The sequence below is a fragment of the Rattus norvegicus genome, chromosome 14 (assembly GCF_021556685.1).
Source record: "Rattus norvegicus strain SHRSP/BbbUtx chromosome 14, alternate assembly SHRSP_T2T, whole genome shotgun sequence".
Taxonomy (NCBI): domain Eukaryota; kingdom Metazoa; phylum Chordata; class Mammalia; order Rodentia; family Muridae; genus Rattus; species Rattus norvegicus.
Genome location: NC_141547.1, coordinates 105,905,234 through 105,930,982, shown reverse-complemented (window position 1 = coordinate 105,930,982; position 25,749 = coordinate 105,905,234). Strand labels below are relative to the sequence as shown.

Here is a 25,749-nt window from a genome sequence, read left to right as displayed (position 1 = left end):
ACATGTGGCTTTGTTCAACAGTTTGGCTTGCAAGTGTCCCAGGAACTAAACAAGCTCTACTCTTCCTGGAAGGGAGGCATCTTTCTGCACTCAGAGGTTTGTGGTGGAAACTTCCTACTGGCCTCAGATTGACCCAACTCTGGCCCTTTCAGTACAGCTTGAAATCAAGAATGATGATACCCCATACTTTCTTTTATTGTACAGGATTATCTTACCTGTACTGGGGTTTTTTGTTTGTTTGTTTGTTTGTTTTTGTTTTTTTTACTTTCTGTTTGTTTTGTTTTGTTTTGTTTTTAATCTTGTTTTTGCATGTGAAGGTGAGTATTGTTCATTCACAGTTTGTAAAGAATTGTGTTTGAATATTGACAAAAACTGCATTGAATCTGTAGATCGCTTTTGGTAGGATGACCTTTTATTTTTTACTGTTTCTTTTATTGATCCACGAGAATGGAAGATCTTTTCATCTTCTAATTTATTGCTCAATTTCGTTCTTTTAATACAAATATATTTGTCTTTTGCTTGATGAGCTAGAATTGCACCTAGACAATTTATATTATTTATGAATATTGTGAATGATATTTTTACCTAATTTCTTTCGGAGCCTGTTTAGTGCTTGTATAAAGGAGGGCTTCTGATTTATTTATTTATTTTTTACTTAATTTTGAATCTATCCACTTTGCTCAAGGTGTTTATCAGCCATAGGAGTTCTCTGGTAGAATTTTTGAAATCGTTAATGTACATTATCATATTATGTAAAGATAGTTAAATTTTTATTTCTTCGTTTCTATTGTACATCCCTTGGATCTCCTATAGTTGTCTTATTGCTCTAGGTAATACTTCAAGTACTATGCTGAATTGATAGGGAGAATGTGGTCATTCTTGACTTGTTGCTAAATTTGGTGGAACTGCTTTAAGTTTCTTTCCTTTTGATTTGATACTGTGTATCTTCCCCTAATGAATAAAGATTTCAGAGGACCAATCACTAGGCAACTAGTAGGCAGGACTTCCGGCTTGGAGAGGGAAGAGGGAAGACAGAAAAAAGTGACTAACTTTTGGATGAGAGAGAGGTTGCGGAACAACATGTGGCAAACAAGAGGCACAGGCTTAAATGGCATATCTGCCAGGATTCACCATCAAAGGATTTAAAGGTACAGTGGCAGGACACCCCAGCCAGCCACGGCAATTTGAATGCACGGGCTGGCATGGCAGTGACCCACCATGAGAACTTAGAGAGTGAGGTGAAGAGATTTCAGAACTCTGGATCAGTCTATGGAGATGAGAACAGGCCAGTCTCCCCCAGCCCACAACAAATGACATGAGACAGTAGTGTGGGTGATTGGAAGCCATGGAGGCAGCGCGGCCACAAGAGCGAGAGAATAGTCGACCTTAGTATGGGTTGGTGCATTTTTAAATATTTGATGCAACAGGTTGTCACATGCAGCTTTTATTGTTTTTAGGTAAGTGCCTTTTAGCATTGATCTCTCAAAGACTTTTAATATGAAGGGGTACTGAATTATTTTCAAAGGATTTTTCAGGCTCTATTGAGTTGATCAAAGGCCTTTTTCCCCCATTCAGTTGGTTTACATGGTGGATTACTTGGTAGATTTTCATATGTTCATAAAGCACTGTATTCTTGGAACAAAGCCTACATAATTATGGTGGAAGTTTTTTTTATGTATCCTTAAAATTGATTTGGGAGTGTTTTGTTGAGTATATTTACACCAATGTTCCTAAGGGAAATTGGTTTGAAGTTTCATTCTTTATTGTGCTTTTCATGGTTTAGGTATCAGGGTGACTGTGGCCTATAAAATTTGGCAATGTTACTTCAGTTTCTATTTTGTTCAGTAAAACTTTGGTTTGTTGTATTTATTGAGAAATCCATCCATTTCATTTAGATTTTCCATTTTCTTTGGAATAGTCTTTTGAATTAAACCAGTGATTATTTGTAATGCATTGTTTTCTTTTGTTATGTCTCCTTTTTTTCTTCTTCTGATTTTGTTAATTTGGATACAGAGACAGTATCTGTGCCTTTTCATTAGTTTAGCCAAAAGATTGTTTATCTATCTTCTTGATGTTTCTCAAAGAGCCAGGTCTTGGATTTGTTGATTCTTTGTATCACTTACCTTGTTTCTAGTTGATTGATTTCTGCCCCAACTTTGACTACTTCCTGCAGGCTATTCATCTTGGGTGTGCCTATTTCTTTTTTGTTCTAGAGCTTTAAGATGGGCGATTATGTTGTTTCTTTGTTACGGTACTTAGTGCTATGCAATTTCCTCTTGGTACTGCTTTCACTGTTCCCCGTAAGTTTGGGTATATTGTACCTTCATTTTCATTGAATTCTAGAAAGTCTTTAATTTCTTTCTTTGCTTATTCTCTGACCAAGTTGTCACTGAGTAGAGAGTTTTTCAGTTTCTGCCAGTATGTGGGCTTTCTGTTGCTTCTGCAGCTGTTGAAGTCCAGTCTTAATCTGTGGTGATCTGATAGAATGCAAGGTGCTATTTAAATCTTCTTATATTTGTTGAAGCTTGCTTTGTGTCTGATCATATAATTTGGACAATGTTTCCTGAGCTGTTGAGAAGAAAATATATTCTTTTGGATTGAAAAGTACTGTAGATATCTGCTTAATTGTATCATAATATCTGTTAGCTTCATGTTTCTGTTTATTTTCTGTTTCAATGACCTGTCCACTAGTGAGAGTCAAGTGTTGCAGACCTTCACTGTTATTGTGTGGGTTTCAATATGTGGCTGGAGATTTAGTAAAGTTTCTCTGATGTATGTGGGTGCCCATGTATTTGGGGTATAGGTGTTCAGAATTGAGGCATCATCTTGGTGGAATTTTTCTTTGTTGTATATGAAATTTCCTTCCCGATTTTTTGTGATAGCTTGATTTGGAAGTCTATTTTATTAGATATTAGAATGACTACTTAAGCCTGCTTCTTGGGTTTGTTTAGAAAACGTTTTTCCAGCCCTTTATGGTGAGGTAGTAGCCCTTTATGGTGAGGTAGTGTTTATCTTTGTTGCTGGGGTATGTTTCTTGTATGCATAAGAATGAGGGACTTTGTTTACATTTCCAGTCTGTTAGCCTGTATCTTTTTATTGGTGAATTGAGTACATTGATCTTGAGAGATATTAATAACCAATGACCAATGACTATCAGTTCCTGTTGTTTTGATATTGGATGTGTTGCCGTGAGTGTGATTTTCTTCTTTTGGTTTTGCTGTGACATAACTCATTTCTTGTGTTTTTGTGGTTATAGTTACCATCCTTGTTTCGAGCTTTCCTTCTAGTATCCTCCGTAGAGCTGGATTAGTAGAAAGATATTGTTTAAATTTGGTTTGCCATGGGATATCTTAGTTTCTCCATCTATGGTGATTGATAGTTTTGCTGGCTACAGTAGTCTGTGCTGACAACTGTGGTACCTTAGTGTCAGGAGGACATCTGTCCAGGATCTTCTGGCTTTTAGATTCTGTGTTTAAAAATCAGGTAAAATTCTCACAGGTCTGTGTTTATATCTTACTCGGCCATTTTCTCTTGCAGCTCTTAGTATTCTTTCTTCCTTCTTTACATTTAGTGCTTTGATTATTGTGCGGTGGGAGGATTTTCTTGTCCAACTATTTGGTGTTCTATAAGCTTCTTATACATTTATAGCAATCTCTTATTTTAGATTAGGGAATTTTCTCCTATGATTTTGTTGAAGATGTTTTTGGGCCTTTGAATCTTCAGTCTTTTCTATTCCTATTATTCTTAGGTTTGGTCTTTTTCTTAGTGTTCCAAATTTCCTGAGTGTTTTCAGTTAGTATCTTTTTACATTTAATATTTTTGTAGTGTCCCAAATTTTCTGGGTGTTTTCAGGGAGCATTATTTTACATTTGGCATTTTCTTTGATTGTTGTATCCATTCTTTCTATGGTATCTTTTACACCTCAGATTTTCTCTTCCATCTCTTGTATTCTCTTGGTGGTGCTTACATATGTAGTTCCTGCTCTTGTTTCTAGGTTATCCATCTTCAGGTTTGACTCCATTTGTGGGGATTTTTTTTTTTTTTTGGCTTTTATTTCTATATTTAGGCCATGAAACAATGCATTAATTTCCTTCTCCTTTATAGTTGTATTTGCTGTATTTCATTAAGGGGATTGTTTATTTCCTCTTTTTTTTATTCCCCTTTCCCCCTCTACCTTATCCTCCTGCTCTGTCCCCTTCTATCCCTAGTCCACCCATAAAATCTGTTCTCTTTTCCCCTTCCAGGGAGATCTATGTGTCTCCCCTTCCTACACCTCAGTCCCTTCCTCTATGCCTGTCTTCTTTGGGTCTTTGGATTGTAGCTTGGTTATCATTTATTTAATGGTTAATATTCACATATAAGTGATTATACACCGTATTTATCTTTCTGAGTTTGGGTTACCTTCCATGGGATGATTTTTTTCCTAGTTCCATACAATTACCTGAAAATTTTATGATGTCATTTTTTTTTTATTAACTTGAGTATTTCTTATATACATTTCAAGTGTTATTCCCTTTCTCGGTTTCCGGGCAAACATCCCCCTCCCCCCTCCCCTTCCTTATGGGTGTTCCCCTCCCAACCCTCCCCCCATTGCCGCCCTCCCCCATAGTCTAGTTCACTGGGGGTTCAGTCTTAGCAGGACCCAGGGCTTCCCCTTCCACTGGTGCTCTTACTAGGATATTCATTGCTACCTATGGCATCAGAGTCCAGGGTCAGTCCATGTATAGTCTTTAGGTAGTGGCTTAGTCCCTGGAAGCTCTGGTTGCTTGACATTGTTGTACTTTTGGGGTCTCGAGCCCCTTCAAGCTCTTCCAGTTCTTTCTCTGATTCCTTCAACGGGGGACCTATTCTCAGTTCAGTGGTTTGCTGCTGGCATTCGCCTCTATATTTGCTGTATTCTGGCTGTGTCTCTCAGGAGCGATCTACATCCGGCTCCTGTCGGTCTGCACTTCTTTGCTTCATCCATCTTGTCTAATTGGGTGGCTGTATATGTATGGGCCACATGTGGGGCAGGCTCTGAATGGGTGTTCCTTCAGTCTCTGTTTTAATCTTTGCCTCTCCCATCCCTGCCAAGGGTATTCTTTTTCCTCATTTAAAGAAAGAGTGAAGCATTCACATTTTGATCATCCTTCTTGAGTTTCGTTTGTTCTAGGGATCTAGGGTAATTCAAGCATTTGGGCTAGTAGCCACTTATCAATGAGTGCATACCATGTATGTCTTTCTGTGATTGGGTTAGCTCACTCAGGATGATATTTTCCAGTTCCAACCATTTGCCTACGAATTTCATAAACTCGTTGTTTTTGATAGCTGAGTAATATTCCATTGTGTAGATGTACCACATTTTCTGTATCCATTCCTCTGTTGAAGGGCATCTGGGTTCTTTCCAGTTTCTGGCTATTATAAATAAGGCTGCGATGAACATAGTGGAGCACGTGTCTCTTTTATATGTTGAGGCATCTTTTGGGTATATGCCCAAGAGAGGTATAGCTGGATCCTCAGGCAGTTCAATGTCCAATTTTCTGAGGAACCTCCAGACTGATTTCCAGAATGGTTTTACCAGTCTGCAATCCCACCAACAATGGAGGAGTGTTCCTCTTTCTCCACATCCTCGCCAGCATCTGCTGTCACCTGAGTTTTTGATCTTAGCCATTCTCACTGGTGTGAGGTGAAATCTCAGGGTTGTTTTGATTTGCATTTCCCTTATGACTAAAGATGTTGAACATTTCTTTAGGTGTTTCTCAGCCATTCGGCATTCCTCAGCTGTGAATTCTTTGTTTAGCTCTGAACCCCATTTTTTAATAGGGCTATTTGTTTCCCTGCGGTCTAACTTCTTGAGTTCTTTGTATATTTTGGATATAAGGCCTCTATCTGTTGTAGGATTGGTAAAGATCTTTTCCCAATCTGTTGGTTGCCGTTTTGTCCTAACCACAGTGTCCTTTGCCTTACAGAAGCTTTGCAGTTTTATGAGATCCCATTTGTCGATTCTTGATCTTAGAGCATAAGCCATTGGTGTTTTGTTCAGGAAATTTTTTCCAGTGCCCATGTGTTCCAGATGCTTCCCTAGTTTTTCTTCTATTAGTTTGAGTGTGTCTGGTTTGATGTGGAGGTCCTTGATCCACTTGGACTTAAGCTTTGTACAGGGTGATAAGGATGGATCGATCTGCATTCTTCTACATGTTGACCTCCAGTTGAACCAGCACCATTTGCTGAAAATGCTATCTTTTTTCCATTGGATGGTTTTGGGTCCTTTGTCAAAAATCAAGTGACCATAGGTGTGTGGGTTCATTTCTGGGTCTTCAATTCTATTCCATTGGTCTATCTGTCTGTCTCTGTACCAATACCATGCAGTTTTTATCACTATTGCTCTGTAATACTGCTTGAGTTCAGGGATAGTGATTCCCCCTGAAGTCCTTTTATTCTTGAGGATAGCTTTAGCTATCCCGGGTTTTTTGTTATTCCAGATGAATTTGAAAATTGTTCTGTCTAACTCTTTGAAGAATTGGATTGGTATTTTGATGGGGATTGCATTGAATCTGTAAATTGCTTTTGGTAAAATGGCCATTTTTACTATATTAATCCTGCCAATCCATGAGCATGGGAGATCTTTCCATCTTCTGAGGTCTTCTTCAATTTCTTTCCTCAGTGTCTTGAAGTTCTTATTGTACAGATCTTTTACTTGCTTGGTTAAAGTCACACCGAGGTACTTTATATTATTTGGGTCTATTATGAAGGGTGTCGTTTCCCTAATTTCTTTCTCGGCTTGTTTCTCTTTTGTATAGAGGAAGGCAACTGATTTATTTGAGTTAATTTTATACCCAGCCACTTTACTGAAGTTGTTTATCAGCTTTAGTAGTTCCCTGGTGGAACTTTTGGGATCACTTAAATATACTATCATGTCATCTGCAAATAGTGATATTTTGACCTCTTCTTTTCCGATCTGTATCCCCTTGATCTCCTTTTGTTGTCTGATTGCTCTGGCTAGCACTTCAAGAACTATATTGAATAGGCAGGGAGAGAGTGGGCAGCCTTGTCTAGTCCATGATTTTAGTGGGATTGCTCCAAGTTTCTCTCCATTTAGTTTAATGTTATCAACTGGTTTGCTGTATATGGCTTTTACTATGTTTAGGTATGGGCCTTGAATTCCTATTCTTTTTTTTTTTTTTTTTTTTTGAATTCCTATTCTTTCCAGGACTTTTATCATGAAGGGGTGTTGAATTTTGTCAAATGCTTTCTCAGCATCTAATGAAATGATCATGTGGTTCTGTTCTTTCAGTTTATTTATATAATGGATCATGTTGATGGTTTTCCGTATATTAAACCATCCCTGCATGCCTGTGATGAAGCCTACTTGATCATGATGGATGATTATTTTGATGTGCTCTTGAATTCGGTTTGCCAGAATTTTATTGAGTATTTTTGCGTCAATATTCATAAGGGAAAATGGTCTGAAGTTCTCTTTCTTTGTTGTGTCTTTGTGTGGTTTAGGTATAAGAGTAATTGTGGCTTCGTAGAAGGAATTCGGTAGGGCTCCATCTGTTTCAATTTTGTGGAATAGTTTGGATAATATTGGTATGAGGTCTTCTATGAAGGTTTGATAGAATTCTGCACTAAACCTTCTGGACCTGGGCTCTTTTTGGTTGGGAGACCTTTAATGACTGCTTCTATTTCCTTAGGAGTTATGGGGTTGTTTAACTGGTTTATCTGTTCCTGATTTAACTTCGATACCTGGTATCTGTCTAGGAAATTGTCCATTTCCTGAAGATTTTCAAGTTTTGTTGAATATAGGGTTTTATAGTAAGATCTGATGATTTTTTGAATTTCCCCTGAATCTGTAGTTATGTCTCCCTTTTCATTTCTGATTTTGTTAATTTGGACGCACTCTCTGTGTCCTCTCGTTAGTCTGGCTAAGGGTTTATCTATCTTGTTGAATTTCTCAAAGAACCAACTTTTGGTTCTGTTGATTCTTTCTATGGTCCTTTTTGTTTCTACTTGGTTGATTTCAGCTCTGAGTTTGATTATTTCCTGCCTTCTACTCCTCCTGGGTGTATTTGCTTCTTTTTGTTCTAGAGCTTTTAGGTGTGCTGTCAAGCTGCTGACATATGCTCTATCCTGTTTCTTTCTGCAGGCACTCAGCGCTATGAGTTTTCCTCTTAGAACAGCTTTCATTGTGTCCCATAAGTTTGGGTATGTTGTACCTTCATTTTCATTAAATTCTAAAAAGTTTTTAATTTCTTTCTTTATTTCTTCCTTGACCAGGTTATCATTGAGTAGAGCATTGTTCAATTTCCACGTATATGTGGGCATTCTTCCCTTATTGTTATTGAAGACCAGTTTTAGGCCGTGGTGGTCCGATAGCACGCATGGGATTATTTCTATCTTTCTGTACCTGTTGAGGCCCGTTTTTTGACCAATTATATGGTCAATTTTGGAGAAAGTACCATGAGGAGCTGAGAAGAAGGTATATCCTTTTGCTTTAGGATAGAATGTTCTATAAATAGCCGTTAAGTCCATTTGGCTCATGACTTCTCTTAGTCTGTCGACATCACTGTTTAATTTCTGTTTCCATTATCTGTCCATTGATGAGAGTGGGGTGTTGAAATCTCCCACTATTATTGTGTGAGGTGCAATGTGTGTTTTGAGCTTTAGTAAGGTTTCTTTTACGTATGTAGGTGCCCTTGTATTTGGGGCATAGATATTTAGGATTGAGAGTTCATCTTGGTGGATTTTTCCTTTGATGAATATGAAGTGTCCTTCCTTATCTTTTTTAATGACTTTTAGTTGGAAATTGATTTCATTTGATATTAGAATGGCTACTCCAGCTTGCTTCTTCTGACCATTTGCTTGAAAAGTTGTTTTCCAGCCTTTCACTCTGAGGTAGTGTCTGTCTTTGTCTCTGAGGTGTGTTTCCTGTAGGCAGCAGAATGCAGGGTCCTCGTTGCGTATCCAGTTTGTTAATCTATGTCTTTTTATTGGGGAGTTGAGGCCACTGATATTGAGAGATATTAAGGAATAGTGATTATTGTTTCCCTTTATATTCATATTTGGATGTGAGGTTATGTTTGTGTGCTTTCATTCTCTTTCTTTTGTTGCCAAGACGATTAGTTTCTTGCTTCTTCTAGGGTATAGCTTGCCTCCTTATGTTGGGCTTTACCATTTATTATCCTTTGTAGTGCTGGATTTGTAGAAAGATATTGTGTAAATTTGGTTTTGTCATGGAATATCTTGGTTTCTCCATCAATGTTAATTGAGAGTTTTGCTGGATACAGTAACCTGGGCTGGCATTTGTGTTCTCTTAGGGTCTGTATGACATCAGTCCAAGATCTTCTGGCCTTCATAGTTTCTGGCGAGAAGCCTGGTGTGATTCTGATAGGTCTGCCTTTATATGTTACTTGACCTTTTTTCCCTTACTGCTTTTAACATTCTTTCTTTATTTTGTGCGTTTGGTGTTTTGACAATTATGTGACGGGAGGTGTTTCTTTTCTGGTCCAATCTATTTGGAGTTCTGTAGGCTTCTCGTATGTCTATGGGTATCTCTTTTTTTAGGTTAGGGAAGTTTTCTTCTATGATTTTGTTGAAGATATTTACTGGTCCTTTGAGCTGGGAGTCTTCACTCTCTTCTATACCTATTATCCTTAGGTTTGATCTTCTCATTGAGTGCTGGATTTCCTGTATGTTTTGGACCAGTAGCTTTTTCCGCTTTACATTATCTTTGACAGTTGAGTCAATGATTTCTATGGAATCTTCTGCTCCTGAGATTCTCTCTTCCATCTCTTGTATTCTGTTGGTGAAGCTTGTATCTACAGCTCCTTGTCTCTTCTTTTGGTTTTCTATATCCAGGGTTGTTTCCATGTGTTCTTTCTTGATTGCTTCTATTTCCATTTTTAATTCCTTCAACTGTTTGATTGTGTTTTCCTGGAATTCTTTCAGGGATTTTTGCGATTCCTCTCTGTAGGCTTTTACTTGTTTATTAATGTTTTCCTGTGCTTCCCTAAGTGTGTTCATGTCTTTCTTGAAGTCCTCCAGCATCATGATCAAATATGATTTTGAAACTAGATCTTGCTTTTCTGGTGTGTTTGGATATTCCATGTTTGTTTTGGTGGGAGAATTGGGCTCCGATGATGGCATGTAGTCTTGGTTTCTGTTGCTTGGGTTCCTGCGCTTGCCTCTCGCCATCAGATTATCTCTAGTGTTACTTTGTTCTGCTATTTCTGACAGTGGCTAGACTGTCCTATAAGCCTGTGTGTCAGGAGTGCTGTAGACCTGTTTTCCTCTCTTTCAGTCAGTTATGGGGACAGAGTGTTCTGCTTTCGGGCGTTTAGTTTTTCCTCTCTACAGGTCTTCAGCTGTTCCTGTGGGCCTGTGTCTTGAGTTCACCAGGCAGCTTTCTTGCAGCAGAAAATTTGGTCTTACCTGTGGTCCCGAGGCTCAGGTTCGCTCGTGGGATGCTGCCCAGGGGCTCTCTGCAGTGGCAGCAACCAGGAAGACCTGTGCCGCCCCTTCCGGGAGCTTCAGTGCACCAGGGTTCCAGATGGTCTTTGGCTTTTTTCTCTGGCGTCCGAGATGTGTGTGCAGGGAGCAGTCTCTTCTGGTTTCCCAGGCTTGTCTGCCTCTCTGAAGGTTTAGCTCTCCCTCCCACGGGATTTGGGTGCAGAGAACTGTTTATCCGGTCTGTTTCCTTCAGGGTCCGGCGGTGTCTCTGGCAGGTGTCCTGCTGCTCCTGGGCCCTCCCCCACGGGAGCCCAGAGGCCTTATACAGTTTCCTCTTGGGTCAGGGATGTGGGCAGGGGTGAGCAGTGTTGGTGGTCTCTTCCGCTCTGCAGCCCCATGTTTGTTTTGATGGGAGAATTGGGCTCCGATGGTGCCATGTAGTCTTGGTTTCTGTTGCTTGGGTTCCTGCGCTTGCCTCTCGCCATCAGATTATCTCTAGTGTTACTTTGTTCTGCTATTTCTGACAATGGCTAGACTGTCCTATAAGCCTGTGTGTCAGGGGTGCTGTAGACCTGTTTTCCTCTCTTTCAGTCAGTTATGGGGACAGAGTGTTCTGCTTTTGGGCGTGTAGTTTTTCCTCTCTACAGGTCTTCAGCTGTTCCTGTGGGCCTGTGTCTTGAGTTCACCAGGCAGCTTTCTTGCAGCAGAAAATTTGGTCTTACCTGTGGTCCCGAGGCTCAAGTTCGTTCGTGGGGTGCTGCCCACGGGCTCTCTGCAGCGGCAGCAACCAGGAAGACCTGTGCCGCCCCTTCCGGGAGCTTCAGTGCACCAGGGTTCCAGATGGTCTTTGGCTTTTTCCTCTGGCGTCCGAGATGTGTGTGCAGGGAGCAGTCTCTTCTGGTTTCCCAGGCTTGTCTGCCTCTCTGAAGGTTTAGCTCTCCCTCCCACAGGATTTAGGTGCAGAGAACTGTTTATCTGGTCTGTTTCTTTCAGGTTCTGGGGGTGTCTCAGGCAGGGGTCCTGCCGCTCCTGGGCCCTCCCCCACGGGAGCCCAGAGGCCTTATACAGTTTCCTCTTGGGCCAGGGATGTGGGCAGGGGTGAGCAGTGTTGGTGGTCTCTTCCGCTCTGCAGCCGCAGGAGTTCCCACCTGACCAGGCGGTTGGGTCTCTCTGTTTATTTCCTCTTTAAAGACCTCTATTATCTTAATGAGATGAGGTATATGGTCTAAGTCTTGCTCTTCAGGTGTGGTGGGCTCTTCTTGGTTAGGTAGGAGAGTTGGTTTCTGATGGGTACCATATTTTATTGGCTTCTGTTGATTATGTTCTTGTTCTTCCCTTTCACCAACTAGTTGCCTCTGCCTTTGGTTGCTATGAATATCCTCTTGGATCCGTTGTCTCAAGCAGCATATGGAACTGAGTGTGTCAATTTAGATGGCCTCTTGGAAGGCTGGCAGTGTGGCAGTGTGGTGAGGTGGAATACAAACCACTCTTGCTGTGGTCCCAGACCACGATGATGCTGATACTCTGACCAATGGTAGTACAAATCCCACAGCTCCTAGCCTTGCTGCAGTCTTTGCTGGGGGTTATTGTGGAGGGTCTATGGGGATGATCTGTGTCTTGGGTAAGAGCCGGCCTCTTTGGGTATATGCAAGGTGGTTCAGTGGGGGTTTGAGAGTTGTTTTTTTGAATTACCATTAGAAGATTATTACTTCTATTATTATGGTCAAATCCATTGTCTAGAGCTACAAACCATCATTACAAGTAATAGAAGATCCAGATAGAATCTGTAACTATATGATGTTCCAGTTTAGAATTTATTATATCAATACATCAATTTAAGAATAATTAGTAGGAATGAATCTGAAATAAACATCAGTTCCCTTCTTTCGCCTTCTTAATTCACAGTTGCACTTTCCACAGGCAAAGGCCACAGGGAGACAAACCATGAGGAAGTTCATAAAGATTATTTATTACCTGTTTTGTCTGACTGCAAGCCAAGTTTCTACACTTCTTGCAGCTTCAAACACCAGGAATATACCCTCTTATAATTCTGCAGGTCAACAATTTGAGCAGGCAGAACTGGGGCCTGTGATTGCTTCTCATTTCATTTAGTTACATACAGGATGTCAGCTTTATAGGATGGAGGTTTTTCTGAATATAATGCCTTCATCTTATGCATGTTGTGGCAGAATTCAGTTGCTTTGGTTACAGTGCAAAGGTCTATATGTCTTCAATTCCTCAATATCTTCATCTCCAAACTCGAGATGGTGGGTTAACTACAGCTCATGCTTCATGCCTCTCAGCTATTTACTCTGCTATTTCAACGTTAGGAGTTGTATCATCCAACTTTGTGGTTTTTCTAGGCTTTCTTTATATTTTAGGGTTCCAGGAAATTCTGTGGCAAATACAGTATATGAATTATCCCTTTCTGCAAAAGAGTGTGGTTTGAACTTTTATAAGAGTTTGCATCAAATCTATGTATTGATAAGTAATATTCTTACTAACTTTGATATGCTCATGAATTTTATATCTATGTATTTTGTCTAAGCAGATATCAAAGTTTCCTAAATCCCTAATATTTTAAACATTATTGAACGCCTTAATTCATCAAGAAAATTTCTCACTATTCTTCATCCCAGGGATTAGGAGCTCTACGATAAATCAATCATAATTTATTTTTGACCCATGGAAATATAGACTTTTTCATGCTTTCCAACATTTTCTGTCAGTACTTGTAAAACTGTAGACTGAATAGCTTCTGAGGAAATTGAAACAGAGAGGAGACATGCCATAGTCCTTCAAATAAAACCAAGACAGCAATAAACATAACATAATAACATTAAATTAAGGTCAATTTTATCATGTTAGCTGTGATACCGGTTACTAAGCTTCTATAACAGTAACCAAGGGAACTGTCATCAAGAATACATCAACTTAAAACAGAGTATAAGTTTTACCATTTTGTATGATTGGCATATAATTTATATTGGTTTGAAATGTGCTTTGAAGATAAATCACCTTATCCTCTATCTTTACTTTTATTTTCCCTTTCTCATTAGTCTCTGTTACTGCCTGAGATACTATAGCTTCTGTTTTCATGTCATATATATGTCCATGATTCCATATCTTAATATAAAATCAACTAACTACAAGTTACAGAGTGTATGATGTTTGTAATCCTGAGTTCGACTTAAAATATTTAATATAATTCTCTCTAGTAACACCAATTTTTAGCAAACATCATAACTTTATTAATCTTTATGGGTGAAACCAATTTCTCCAAGGTATGTCACATTTTCATTTTCCTTCCTCCTTTGACTACTTTCTTCAATATGTTAAGTCTTACTTCTTTGTTTTCTTTCTATATTGTATATTAATTTTTACTAGTTTGACCAATGCCTTACTACTTTATAAATTTTTAATCACAATCCAGTGTTTTAACCTCACCTTTGACCATTTAGATCCCAGATAAAGGACATATACACAACCTTTACATGTACAATAAGCCTTAATCAGCACTAGATTAGTGGTGTAAAGATATCTATCAATTGTGCTACTAGAATAGACTTTCCTATCTGTAGTAATCCTGAGTTATTACTTATTTTGGTTCACCTTGGCTGTCTGTAACTCCAATTGGCTAGTCCTTAGGGCATTGAATTCTTGACTCCTCACCCATGGCATCTTCCTCCTCTGATCTCAAGCCCAGGAAACCTCAACCTCACCTGTGTCTCTTCTTCCCAACTATTGCCTGCTGACATCTTTATTTACTAGCCAGTCCTAACTAAATTAGAATCTAATATGACCATGAGTTTGACCATCTGACTTGGATTACTTAATTATTCTAAACAGTTTGTAATAGCAGCTATTAAAAGGAGTGGGACCAAGCCTTGCATTGTTAAATGAGTGGGGTAGGTACAATGCCTACCTAAAAGCTCAAAATGATCCTTAAAATTCATTTCAATAACAAAATTCTGTGTCAATGTAACAAAATATAACCTCAATTCTGCATCAAAATATAAAGATCTCTTCCAATGATAGATTATGGCTATAAAATGCTTTTGTTTAAAAGTAGATTTTTATAAACCTTCCATATTTGTCTAATTTCTGTAATATTACTGTATCCCCTTTTTTTCTGTTTCCACCTCTTTCTTTTTACCTAAGAATGAAAAAATAGATAAGAGGAAATGAAAGATAGAAATTCCTGAGTCTAAGCTCTCTCTTTAGTGTCTTTTCTGTCAAAAATTAAAATTATTTGTAAATTATCCCTTAAAATGACAATATATTCATAATTTATAAAATAACCAAAGTCATCTTCCCCACCTTAAAGGATTGTATCAATGATGTTCTTAGAATTACTTCCTGCTGAATTGGGGTAGAGAATTCCTTTTTAGGGCTCAAAGGTGAATTAAAAAATGATTAAATCAAAACAATGTTTCCTAGAGTTATTTGTTATGCAGTCGTTATGTGTTGAGACAGTTCAGGCCTTAACTGAAGTCTAGGCTGTAACTGTCTAAGTAGCAGGATGAACTGAGTTCACTGGGGATTAGCAGCCATTACTGAAGCAGTTCTAGAAGCATGTCTCTGGAAATAGCATCAATTGACACAGAATAGGGCAGGGAACAGGAACTGCAGGTCATTTCTTCTTTCCCTAGGGTGAATCTTGTCAGAGCTGCACTATTGTTGTTTAATTCTGTAATATATAACTGTTACAGCCGATATTTAGTTCTATAAAGACATTGTATGGGATGTGCAAGGTGTACAGATCAGTTAATGATGAATTTTTGCCTCTTGTATGAGCAGGTGAAAGACAGTTGTCTTTTTGTTGATATCAGGAACTGCTTTTGCCTCCAACAGTGAGGTCACCTGATTGCCTGTGCATTGTTGCCATGGCAACGGCCACACATTCCCAGCCTACCTTTGGCTTAGTTCCCACCTTCACCTGGGAGCAGTCATGTCACATTTCAAATAAAAGGCAGACATATTTTACCCCTTCCTCTTCTTTCTCTCGTTCCTCTCACTTGTCTCATCGTTTCATTAAACCTCTCCATATGGACCATGTTTGCCTCATGTCTGGATTCAAGCCAAGATTTCTGTCCAAACATTGATGGCCTGTACAGAGAACTTGACCTACCCATGACCATGCCTGACCCTGTGCTCTGCCCCTCTGCCTCTGTGCACCTGCCACAGCCGTGGGTGAGAGCAGGGCTGACAACAGTGCTTCCCTTCACCTCCACTTGCTGTGCACCATCCAAATTTGATGTCACCACCACTTGTTGGCTGTTGTGGGACTCAGGAATTGATGCTGCAGCTGGCTCTATGTGAGCTGCTGCCCTCAGTGGTTCACAATGTAGTGCTAGCTCTTGCCATGTGCGTCATGTAGCACCCACCAACCACATGGTTTCACGTTTCCTGCTACCATATCACTGTTAAAATTCTCGCACAAGTACTGGCAGATTGGTAGGTTTAGTCCTCCTGCATGGATAATTCAATAACTCCCCCAATGGGTAATTCAATGTCTCTGAATATACTGCCAGACTCCCCAATGGGTTGTCTCCTGGAAATTTTCAAATCTCTAAAACTAATGCCTCACCTGAGGATATCAAAAACTGATATATCTTTGCAAGAATATCTGGACTCAGTATCTATTAGACAATGGTTCACATAATGGCACACTAGATCCCCAATTTTACAGGATCTTCATACTGCCAGTGGTCTCCTAAATGGAAAGAGGTCCTTTATGTTCAAGTGTTTATCTACCTTCTATCCAACACCCTCTTTGTGTTCTCTTATAGTCCCACCCAATTCCTCTTAGCCATGAGACATACAACAGATGACACTACAACCCTTGACCCAGATAACAAGCCACATCCTCTTTGCCACAGGCCTGTTTCTACACTTCAGAAAATCCAAGCTGCCGCATTAGCTTCTCTTCCTCACCAGGTTACCTCAGAACCTTCTTGATCGACCTCTCCAGACCCCTCCTCCTGTACCAGCTGAAGGATGCTCCAATCTTCCTGCATTGAAACATACCTTCACCCCTTCCATCACCCACTCCAAGGCCACAGCCAAAGCCCCAAACCCTTCATTGCTAGAGATGCCTGATCCAGCACCAGTCCTTCCATTAAGAGAGGTAGCCGGTGTAGATGGGCTGGTCAGGGTACAGGCTCCTTTTTCCCTGAATGGGCTTTCTCAAATAGAAAAGAGACTAGGTTAAAGAGTTCCAGTACATTTCCAAATCTTATAGCTTGACTTTCCATGATGTACATATGATCCTTAGTAATAATTTACTTCCTGGGGAATGCTGGTGAGTCTGGAAGGAGCTAAGAATACATGCAGACAAGATCCATCAAACAGATGGATCATATTCAGTTGGTTCTGAGGCAGTACCTGACCAAGATCACCAATGGAATTATAATTCCACAGGTGGTATTTTATCCAGTGATAGGTTCATAACCTGCCTCCCGGCTGGTTTTTGCCGGGCAGCCTTAAAACCAGTGAATTTTGAAAAATTTCAAGAGGTCATTTAGAAAAACAGGAAAACCCATCCCGATTTTTAGAATGCCTCACAAAAACTTTATTGCAATACACTAACCTAGACCCTGAAAACCCAGAAGGCAAATTCTGATGATCTATTTCTTTTCTCAGAGCTACCCCAACATAAAAGACAAACTTAAAAAGCTAGAGAGAGGGCCCCTAACTCTACAAGCAGAAGTTTTGGTGCTGGCCTTTAAAGTGTACCATGGAAGGGATGAGAAGTCTCACAGACAAAAAATACCATATGTAGGTGAACGTTGTCTGACCAGCCTCAGCCACTGGTCTTCCGGGGCTAAGGGACCACCAAGCTTGTGCAACAAATGTGGTCAAAAAGGTCACTGAGCGAGGCCTTGCCCTAACTTCTGCAAACCAAGCTGGGCATGTCCTAGGTGCCATCAAGAGGGACATTGGGCTGTTGACTGCCATCATGTTGCACAGGACAGAGGGACATTCTGTCCAGATAACTCTCCAGCTGATTTCCTAGGCTTGACTATGGCTTACTCAGTCCTAATGGAGTTTTGGGGATCCACTTCTCTCTCTGATTTCCCTATTGTCAGTGTAGGGAGTAACCTTAACTTCCTCACCAAACCCACCACTTAGTTTCATTTCTAGGGGTGTACCTCTCATCCATTCCTTTTTGGTAGTGCCAACATGCCCTGTCCCCTTATTGGGAAGGGGTCTTCTAGCTAAGTTGGGAGCCTATTTCCTTTGCTCCCCCATTCGCTTAAACCCAAGCTCGCCTGCAGCACCTCTGCATTTTTCCTGCTAGCAAACCTACTAACATGAACATGTTGCTTTCTTTACCAGCTTCTCGGGTAGGCCCCAAGTCTAGTATGTCCAGAACCCCCCCTCTATTGCTAATCATTCTGTTGCCATGCAATTACTGAACCCTACCAGGTATATAACCCCCTCTCTCTCTCCAGAACCTCAGGGTTCTTAAGCCAATCATTTCTGGACTCTTAAGGAAAAAAAACCTCCCTCACCCTACCTCTTTCCCCATTAACACCCCTATATTAGCAGTTAAAAAACCAAATGTAACCTATCACCTGGTTCAAGACCTCAGGCGCATCAATTCTGCAGTTGTTCCCTTCTATCCTGCTGTGGCTTACCCTTATATACTTCTTTCCACTATCCCCTTGGGGACTTCCCATTTCTCAGTCCTAGATCTCAAGGATGCATTTTTCTCTATCCCTCTAGATGCCCAGTCACAGGACATACTTGCCTTTTCCTGGACAGATCCTGACACACATTTCTCTATGCAACTTACCTGGACTGTTTTACCTCAGATATTCTGGCCAAACCTGTTTGGCCAGGCCCTGACTTCTAAATTATCATCCTTGCCTCTCCTTAAATCTAAGCTCATATTTTACATAGATGATCTTCTCCTTTGTATCCTTCCTTAAAAACTAGCCAAGCTGGCATCTGTGTTCTTCTAAATTTCCTTTCCAGGCCAGGCTATAGGGTTTCAACTCATAAAGTCCAACTGTCCACTCCTCAAGTCACCTATTTGGAACTAACAATTACCCCAACCCACAAGGCTTAGATAGAAAGAACCTAATTCAGTCTCTAACTGTCCTTTCTACGAAGAAAGAAATTTTTATCATTTCTAGGAATAGCTAGTTTTTTATGTTCCTGGGTTCCTTCCTTTTCCCTCCTTTCTCACCCTTTATGTGAAGATGCATTGGGCGACCCCTGTGAACCTCTTCTCAAACCTGTTATCAAGCTCTTTCAAAGACTCCACCAGGCTCTCCTTAAGACCCCAGCTTTGCATCTCCCTGACCTGACTGGTCCTTTAATCCTCTACATAACTGAAAAACAGGAATTTGCCATTGGGGCCCTAGGCCACCAACTGGAACCCTCTTTTGCACTTGTACCATACCTGTCAAAAAAAAAAAAAAACTAGATCTAACCATTCAGGGATGGGCACCCTATATTTGTACCTTAGCAGGTGCTGAACTCCTTACTGGAGAATAAAAACAAACCCTAACCTTTGAGTCACCTATAACTATCTTCTCATCGCATAACCTGTCACATCTCCTAATTTACAAAGGCTTACAGACTTTCCTCCCTCCAGGGTTCTTTTTCTCCAGGTAGCACTAATAGACAATTCCACATTCATCTTCCAATCATGTCTACCTCTCAATATTTCCAGTCTTCTTCCTGGGCCAAATACTAACCACTCCCTACCTCACTCCTGCACTGAAACTTTAGAGGAACTATTACCTCATCTTTCACACATGCAGGAAGGCACACTGCCTGAATACTATACCCAGTATTCAGATGGCAGCTCCTTTCTACAGGAAGGGCCCAGAAGAACTGGATACTTCATAGTGTCAGATATTGACCTGGTGAGGCACAGGCCCTCCCTGATTATACAACCAACCAACAGGCTGAGCTAATAGCCCTTACCTGTGCCTTTCAATTGGCACAGGGACAATCCCTCAACATCTACACAGATCCCGAATACGCTTTCCAAATCTGCCTGTCCCACGCTGCTATCTGGAAGCAACACAGGTTACTTATGACTAAAGGAGGATTAGTAACTAATGCAAATCAAATTATGGCCATGCTAAAGGCTTCCCATCTTCCCTCAGCTATTGGAATTGCCCACTGCAGATCCCACCAGATGGATGAGTCTATTGTCTCCAAGGGAAACAACTGAGGTGATGAGGCAGCGAGATCTGCGAGCCTTAGGGTCCTAGACTCATCTCACCCTCTCCAGGACATTCTTACACTACAACCCACAACCACACTTTCACTCCCCTGACACTCACCAAATTCTATCCTATCTTCACTAAGTCTTTCATCCTAACCACCAAGTGTTGTCTTCTTTTGTTAAGACCCACCTATAGCCTACTCCTGAGGATTTAACATCTAGTTTCTTAAAATCTATCACTGCTTCTTGCAAAGTCTGTCAGATGTCAGACTCCAACTCAAGGTATCCTGCTGGCTCTTTGCCTACCCATCAGGCCAGAGGTTCTCTTCCTGGAACTGACTGACAACTTGACTTTAACTACAGGCCCACTGTCGAAAATGCCAAGTACCTCCTGGTCTTGGTACACACCTTCTCAGGGTGAGTAGAGGCATTTCCCACAACTAACAAAAGGGCTCAGACAGTCTCTGATCTCTTCTGAGAGATCATCCCCCAACTTGTTGTCCCAGATTCCCTCTAGTCAGGCAATGGTCCTGAATTTACCTCCCGAATCTCTCAAATTCTGTCTAAGGCCATAGACATCTCCTGGCACTTTCATAAGCCTACAACGCTCAGCTTTGGATAAAGTAGAAAGAACTAACCACTCTTTAAAAACCACTCTTGTCAAGCTGCCACAGGAACTTCACTTTGATTGGGTAAAATTCCTACCTCTGGCTCTTTTCAGACTATGAGCTCTCCCTAAACAACCTCTCTAAGTCTCATATTTTGAACTCATGTATGGAAGTCCAGGTCTAACTCCTGATCTTTCACCTAAATGTTCTCTCTTCCCAGACCATATACTCACCCCATTACTTTGCCACCCTCACTCTCTCCTATGGGACTTTGCTGACCACCTTCTACCTCAGCCACATACTGTTCCTTTGTCAGCTTCCTGTCAACATTGGAGACCAAGTTCTGCTATCTCCCCCAGACCATCAGCCCTCACCACTCTCCCCTAAATGGCAGGGTCATTTTAAGGTGATTCTCGTGACACCTACAGCTCCTAAACTCGAGGGACTCTCACTGGGGTCGTCTGTCCCACCTCAAACCTTTTACTCCTCCACCTAAACGTTCTTCATAAACATTGACCGTAACAGGACTATGTTCTGTTAAGCTCCAGAAGACATCAAGACCTTGTCTCCAATTCCAGAAAATGACTCTATTTCATCAGTTGCGCTCAACACCACTGGACTAGACATGGGTTTCTCATCCTCCCCTGGCTGTTTGTTTCTATCCAGGGTAACCTGTACATCTGGAGATTTGAGGCTCAAGAAACTCCCACAGATAATAAACAGTCTTTCTAAATAGGGTCTGGAAACTGCTCCATGTCTGGAGGCCAGGAGCCAATCCAAATTGCTGTCATCCCAATATAGGTTATCCCATCTAAGTATTATGATCTCTTTACTTGCTTTCTGTTTGACCAGAGAAAAGACAATTGTAAAAAATGGCCAGATGAATATGGGGGCTGCCAATAGTGGTCTTGGCAGATACATATTCTAGGATCATGGACCAATCACTTCTATTAGCAGCGCAAGACATGCTTTTCTACATACAAGATCCATGGAATCCCAGGTGGAGTTGTTGGTAAGCTCTACTGAAAAACATCAAGCAGGGTCTCCAGTAAGTATTATTCACATTCAGAGAAAACATGTCTCAATTGCTCAACCTCTAGATACCAGAAAAGTACAGGAAATAAACACTCCTTTGAGGCCCTTGCCTCTTTGACATACCCCCTCATAAGTGGCACCAACTTGTCACTTCAGACCTTGACCTCAGCATACCAACTCCTAATGTCACCTGACTTGACGGCTTCAAATATTGCTGGCTATGTGTACCTCCAGTTAACCCACAGCTGCCACTTAAAGCTTCTCCAGTGGTATTACCCAATAACCTTACCACACCCTTTGCCAGCTGCCCTGACTTTGATGTCACTTTTTCTCTATCCCTCTTTTTGGTGTGGCAAACTGTTTTAAGATACCCACGGCATGTTCTGTAGGAACACTTGGCTCCCTAGACTGCAGTAGAACCAAAATCCTTGAAACCTCATCTTTGCCACAATGCCTAGCAGTCCAAAACACATCAGTCCACTGTGGCACCCAGGTATATCATCATTTGCCTTCTAGCTGGTCAGGAGTTTGCACGTTTGTATTTCTTTTCCTTGAATTAGGGGTAATCCAGGGAAATGAGCCCCTACCAATATCAGTTGTAAATATGATAGCTGCCCAACATGAGAGGACAGTTCAGGTCATGCCACTCTTGGTTGCTACAGGAATAGCCATAGGTGCTGGCACTGGGATTGCAGGGATAACTACTTCCATGACCCAATATAATAAGCTCACTTACAAGCTTGACAAAGTGTCTGAAACCATGCTTACTATCCAGAACAGATTCTTTGGCAGCTGTGGTGCTTCAGAACCAATGGGGGCTGGGCATTGTGATAGCTAAAGAAGGTGGTCTTTGTCTGTTCTTCCGAGAAGAATGCTGTTTCTACTTCAACCAATCTGGGATAGTGAGGAGTTTCAATCAAACATACAGAATTTCAAGGAATGTAAGGCCTCCAATTCTGGGATTTTCAAAAATTCTACACAAAAGTGGATACTCCCTAAAATAACATCTTTTCTAGTCATCTTCCTGGCGTTACTATTCACTCCCTGTCTCATTAATCTTGTCTCTACATTCTTTCAATGACAGATACATAAAATTCTGTTACAGGATTACCAGCCACTGTCAACTGAGGAGCCTGAAGTGAATGGTTACCAAGTGGACTCTGATGGTAAAAGTCAGCTATACCGCAAAATTGATGACACCCCAAGACAAGAGGAAGTAGCCTAAGAGACATAGCACCCCATTCACTTTTTTTCCATCAGCTTCTCCCTCCTCTTTTCCTTCTTTTTTATAATAAGAAAAAGGGAGGTATGTTGGTATCAGGAAGTGCTTTTGCCTTCAACAGTGACCTGGTCACCTGTGCATCTATTGCCATGGCAACTGCCATACAACCCCAGCATACTTTTGGATTAGTTCCCACCTTTACCTGGGAGCAGTTATGTCACATTTAAATAAAAGGCAGACATTTTCTGGCCCTTCCTCCTCTTCCTCCTCCTCCTCTTCCTCCTCTCTTCTTCCTCCTCTTCCTCCTCTCTTCCTCCTCCTCCTCTTCCTCCTCTTCCTCCTCCTCTTCCTCCTTCTCTTCCTCTTCCTCCTTCTCTTCTTCCTCTTCCTCCTCCTCCCCCTCTTCCTCCTCCTCTTCCTCCTCTTCCTCCTCTTCCTCCTCCTCTCTCTCTCTCTCTCTCTCTCTCTCTCTCTCTCTCTCTCTCCCTCCCTCCCTCCCTCCCTCCCTCCCCCTTGTCTCATCATTTCATTAAACCTCTCCATGTGGAACTGTGTTGGCCTGGTGTGGTTTGTCCAGACACAAGCCGAGATTTCTATCTCAACACTTTATGAGTTAGTTTGATAAATAACCAAATTGTAATAAATCTTGATTCATACCATAGAAAATGATGGCATGATTAATTTTGAGGATTCTGTAGCCAACTGGATCCTTTAGCTATGAATAGTTGAAATGCTGGCTTTTTTTTATGTCTCAGTCAGTTTTGGGGATGTTCTTTCATAGAGGAATCAGCAAATCATGTTACCTGTCCTGTTTGATTTTCTTGATTTTTTTTTTATTCCTATCTGCAGCCAAGATCTTCTGGGTGTTTTCCTCTATCAAACCCAATCCTTATTACCTTTGAAGGAGTCTAAAGCATTTTTTTCTTTCTTACTAACACAAATATAAAACTTCTCCCCAAAACAGCAAGTCCTCAGTCTAGCAACCCAAAGTCATCAAAAGTATAAATGGATTTACCAGCCTCTTTTTTTTTTTATTTAGGTCTATTCTACTTTGACCTCTCAAAAAAGGATTTTTAAATACCATTATAACCACTAAACTTATTTTAATAATTAAAACAATTACAGACTACTTTTATTATTTATTGATATAGGGTTTCTCTGAGTAGACCAAGCTGAATTTGTTTGTAGATTAGGTTGGCTTCAGAGTCACAAGAAACCTATTTCTAGCTTTTGTCTCTTACATGTTGAGATAAAAGTCTAGGGTTTATTAATTTCTCATTCTATCATTAACATTTATATTAATTTCCATACATATTTCTCTTCTTTCCTTAAAAACATGGAATAAATTTCCCTTTATCTTTCCCTTCTTTGGGCTTTAATCCTTCTGTAGTTAAATATACTTATATCCCCTGTCTCTTTACATAATTAATATTATTTTCTATATTTAACTTCATTTAAATTCCTTTCTATTCACTGTATAAGCCTATCCTCAGTCTAACACACACACACACACACACACACACGTGTGTGTGTGTGTGTGTGTGTGTGTGCTAGGATCAGCATTTCCAATATTCTTGTGGAGACCATATTGAAAGGAACTAGTTCCTTAAGATAAAATTGATATCTTAATTTATTTTATTCTGTATAATTTTTTTTATTGCACGAGGCATGCAGTGCTGCTTTCTGCCCTGTGAGCAGCAGGACTTTGCCTGCTTCATTTCACAACAGGAGGTTTTAGCATGCACAAAATTTAGTTGAATCTCCAAGGCAGTGTAACCCAGCGTTTGGAAGTACCCCAGGCTGGAATCTAAGCCTGCAGCCCCCTGTGTTGTTTAGTTTGGTTTTGAGGGGTCAGCTGTGTCTTAGCTTTCACGGTGAGCCCCAGAATCAAGCATGCCAAATTAGCATGCATTTTGCCCTTGTGCTGAACCTGCCTTCACCTTGGGAAAAAACTGTGCAAGTAAGAAACCAATTTTCTACACCTCCCAAACTTAAAGGGACAGTGTGTGTTTTCCATTTGGGAATCTGAATTTAATTATTTTTTAAAGTTTTTACTAGACATTGAGGAGGCAATACTTTACCAAATAACTTAATATCAACCCAGAGTTTCAACCCTGATGTTGACCATGAAGTTCCCAGATAAAAGCTACACACACAATCTTTATATCTACAATAAGTCTTAATAAGCACTAGAGCTGCACAGATATCTACCTTTTATGCTATTAGAATCTATATTCATATCTATAATTTTAAGTTATTACTTACTATGTTTCATTTGGGTTGCTTTAACTCCAATTGGCATGAAATGAGGGCCTATTTTTTACTCTTAACCCATGGCATTTTCCTCCTCCCCCTTCACCTTCTTTTCTTCCTTGTGGTTTTCCTCCAATGTCAAGTCTGGGAAAACTAAATGCCACCTCTTTGTCTTGTCTTCTGCCCAGCTATTGGCTCTTGGCATATTGGTTTACCAATCAGAAATTGGTAAATGTCACTTGGGCCTACATCCAGACTCCAGATCTTGGGGGCCGGCACTTAACATTACAGTGCAGAGCAAGACCAAATCTCAGTATCTAAGTATGAATGAAACCAAATAAATGCCTTATGCTGTTAGGTCTAGATTTCTGATCTTGATTCCCCATATGTTAAGAGTCAATAAATACTCCTTGTAACCAACAAAATATTGGTTTCCCACTATTATTCAGTAGACATCTTGTATATCCTTAGTCATTTTGTGTACTAACTTCCCAAACGTATTGGTTTTTAATATATATTTTATTTAATACCAATAAATGCATATCCATTCATATTCTTTCCCACATAATGCTTGAGTTATTCACACTACCCCTTAAAAAGAGTTGTCTTTTTGAGTTGTTGGTCAGGGGTATTCCACAGAAGCTACAAACATTACAGTCTACTGCCATTGTTATTGGTTACCTTCCAGAATTTTATGGTATGAATTTCTTGCTGAAGATACCAAGAACTTGAGACCAAGTTCTTGTGAAATCAAGGTGGGACAGGCCTGGAAGTTTCACCCTACTGGTCAACTTTCATATTATTAGACTGTTCTATGTGTGTTACTAGGGGAGAAAATTAATCTAGTTGTGAAAATTATAAGCTAAACAATGACTGCTCTAGCAAGGTTCACTGACTGGCTTAATACTAATACAAATACTGTTTAGTGTCAATCATCTTTTTACTAGATTTGAACCTTATTCCACAAGATGGAATACATGCCTTGTCTTCATTATTAACTGAAACAAAATCCA

At 40.4% G+C, this 25,749-nt stretch overlaps 1 long non-coding RNA gene across 1 annotated transcript in view; it reads left to right on the top strand.

The window, feature by feature from the left end:
- LOC102550092 (uncharacterized) overlaps positions 1 to 23,032 on the top strand; it is a 43,924-nt gene extending 20,892 nt beyond the window's left edge. The window contains exon 3 of the long non-coding RNA XR_015637738.1: positions 22,367 to 23,032. This is a non-coding gene — a long non-coding RNA (uncharacterized LOC102550092). The remainder of the gene's footprint in view (positions 1 to 22,366) is intronic.
- Positions 23,033 to 25,749: the final 2,717 nt, after the last annotated feature.